At 35.0% G+C, this 2,902-nt stretch overlaps 1 protein-coding gene across 1 annotated transcript in view; it reads right to left on the bottom strand.

Annotated features, from left to right (window-relative positions):
• Positions 1 to 1,988, bottom strand: part of VRK2 (vaccinia related kinase 2) — a 72,720-nt gene extending 70,732 nt beyond the window's left edge. The window contains exon 1 of the mRNA XM_008590253.1: positions 1,964 to 1,988. The gene's annotated coding sequence lies outside the window, so the exon portion shown is untranslated. The remainder of the gene's footprint in view (positions 1 to 1,963) is intronic.
• Positions 1,989 to 2,902: the final 914 nt, after the last annotated feature.

The following is a 2,902-nucleotide window of genomic DNA, read 5'->3' as shown; positions in this document are numbered from 1 at the left end:
CAAATCATTATAAATTTAATAAAGTTCATTAGCTAAAGAAGCTGTCAGATTGTTAAAAAAATAAATAAACACATACTGTTTATAAGAAACACATCTAAAACCTAGTGATTCAGAGAAACAATGTAAAAAGATAGAAAATAAATAAGCCAAAACCGGCTGAAAGAAGGCTAAAACACATATTTTCAAAGTTAAATAAATCTTCAGGAAAAAATTAGTAGATATTGAGTTAGTCCAACCCAATCTTAAGAGGAATGATGCAAAAAAATAAATAAATAAACAACCCATAATATTTATGAACTTGAAAGCATTTAACAATGTGGCTTGAAAATACATAAATCGAGCAGCAGCACCAGACAGCAGAACTGGGCAGCTCCATGTGGCTCCCTCACCTCACCGCCTTGGACCCAGGCAGGCAGGGAGCTCCAGGCCCCACCCTGGCACCCTGAACCGGCATTACGCAGGTGAGCCCCCTGGTGCCAGCCAGCGGAACCATGAGGCTCCATTCAGCCACTCATCCCGCCTCAGACCTGGGAGGAGCACCAGCCTATGGTTCTGACCCAGTGAGTTTGGCCCCGCAGAACTCCACATGCTAGGGGCTCATTCTATGACTACAGAGTCTAGAACGGGAACCAAGGTGATTTACCATAACCACCACCACACCTAATGTCAAGCAAAGACAATTCACCCAGCACAGTAGCAACCAAGGTCACTCCACAGCCAACCTCAGTGTAATTAAAGAAGCAAACCCCCTACCAAATGACCAAGCATCATCGAAAGAACACTAGAAGCACAAACAATCAAGAAGAAATGACACCACTGAAAGGCTACAGTAATGCCCCAAAGTCAGACTCCATGAAATGTCTGAAAAAGAATTTCGAGCAATGATCTTAAGAAAACTTGAAGAAATAAAGGAAGACTCAATTAGAGAACACAATGAAACAAGAAAAAAACATCCAGAATATGAAAGAAGAAATCTACAAAGAGATTAATACCATAAAAAAGAGTGTAGCAGAACCTGTAGAAATGAAAGACTCACTCAATGAAATAAAAAACATGACTGAAAGCTTGAGAAACAGGGTAGAACAAGCAGAAGAAAGAATTTCAGAGCTTGAAGGTGGTCTTTTTGAAATAAGTCAGGCAGACAACAAAAAGGAAAAAAGAATTAAAAATAATGAGGAAAACCTACGAGACATAGCAGACAACTTCAAACACTCTTAACATCCAAATTGTGTGGGCCGGCCCGTGGCTCACTCGGTAGAGTGCNAAAAAAAAAATCCTGAAGATGAAATTGTAAAAATGATGAAACTACAAAAATATAAGTATACATATGTAATATATAATAGTACTTAAATCATTTTTTATAAAACACAGGCACCAGATTTCTACTAAACATCTCAGAAAACACTAAAGAAACTTGAAGAATCTCATTTTTAAACAACGTATTATACTACTATCCCTATACAGTCTTACATATGAAAGCAGTCTTACAAAAAGCACTTACTAAAAGCACGGAGAACTGTATACATAAACATACCGAACACTCACAGTATACCACCATGTACATCAGGGCGGATACATTGCAAACTACTCTAGTGGTTCATTTGTACATGATACCTTTACTGAGTATCTACTGTAATTCGTTAATTGTTCTAGGTACAAAGGATACAAACAGAAATAAAACCCTATGCCTGCCTTTGGGGACTTACCATCTAGAATAAAGAGTTAGGGAGGGAAGAAGAGGGAGAGAAGAGATAGCTAGATCAGATACCCAGGACGGTAAGTGACAGTACAGAAGAACAAAGGTTCTCCAGTCCCAACACCTCAATAATGTGAAAATATAACATTAGGTTTATCAGTACACAAATAGCTATAAAAATTAAGGTGAGAAACATTTTTTGAAAAATAAAATAAAGCAGAAAAAAGTCAAATATATGTGAAATACAAACTTAAAAGCCATACTCACCACTTTTATTACATGTCTTGCGTCTCTGTCTGGTTTATTTGTGGGGAAAGCTGCAGAGAAAAACAAAATAAGGAAATAGTTGCTCTCAGTTACTGAATATCATATCCCAGACACTGTGCTAAGCACTTTACATATATTAGTGTATTATATCCTCCTAACAACCTCTGTGGTAGTTAAACATCATCTCCATTTTACACAAGACACTACTAAGGTTTGAGAAGTTGAGTAACTTTCTTACTAAGAAGTGGTAGACTGGGGACTGAAATTTAAATCTGTCTGACACCACAGCCCACACTCTTTACCATATTCAAATATGGAAACCAACAGACAATATTAAGAACACAGATCCAAACTGTAGGGAAAAATATCTTCTAGATATATGGCATTAAACCCAATAGGTTATATATAGTAAAATCCATTGATTCAATTTCATTAAATTAGAATCTGTCATAATTCAAAAGTAAAAATTGATTCATTTTAAGTAGAAAGTTTGAAACAATTTCTACTTGGCAAAATTCTAGAATAAGTCAAGTTCATACAATGTTCATTAGGTATTAGATATAAAGCAGGTCCTACAGAAACACAAAAGAAAATTTTCAAGAGGAAGATAACAATTCTGAACTTTTAAGCATCTAACATAGGCTGAACATACATACATAAAATAACAACGCATCTTATAATCCATAACATCTTAAATTTGATAAAATGTCACAAATCATTATAAATTTAATAAAGTTCATTAGCTAAAGAAGCTGTCAGATTGTTAAAAAAAATAAATAAACACATACTGTTTATAAGAAACACATCTAAAACGTAGTGATTCAGAGAAACAATGTAAAAAGATAGAAAATAAATAAGCCAAAACCGACTGAAAGAAAGCTAAAACACATATTTTCAAAGTTAAATAAATCTTCAGGAAAAAATTAGTAGATATTGAGT

The sequence above is a fragment of the Galeopterus variegatus genome, unplaced genomic scaffold (assembly GCF_000696425.1).
Source record: "Galeopterus variegatus unplaced genomic scaffold, G_variegatus-3.0.2 Scaffold5946, whole genome shotgun sequence".
Classification (NCBI taxonomy): domain Eukaryota; kingdom Metazoa; phylum Chordata; class Mammalia; order Dermoptera; family Cynocephalidae; genus Galeopterus; species Galeopterus variegatus.
This window is presented reverse-complemented; position numbering and strand designations above follow the sequence as displayed.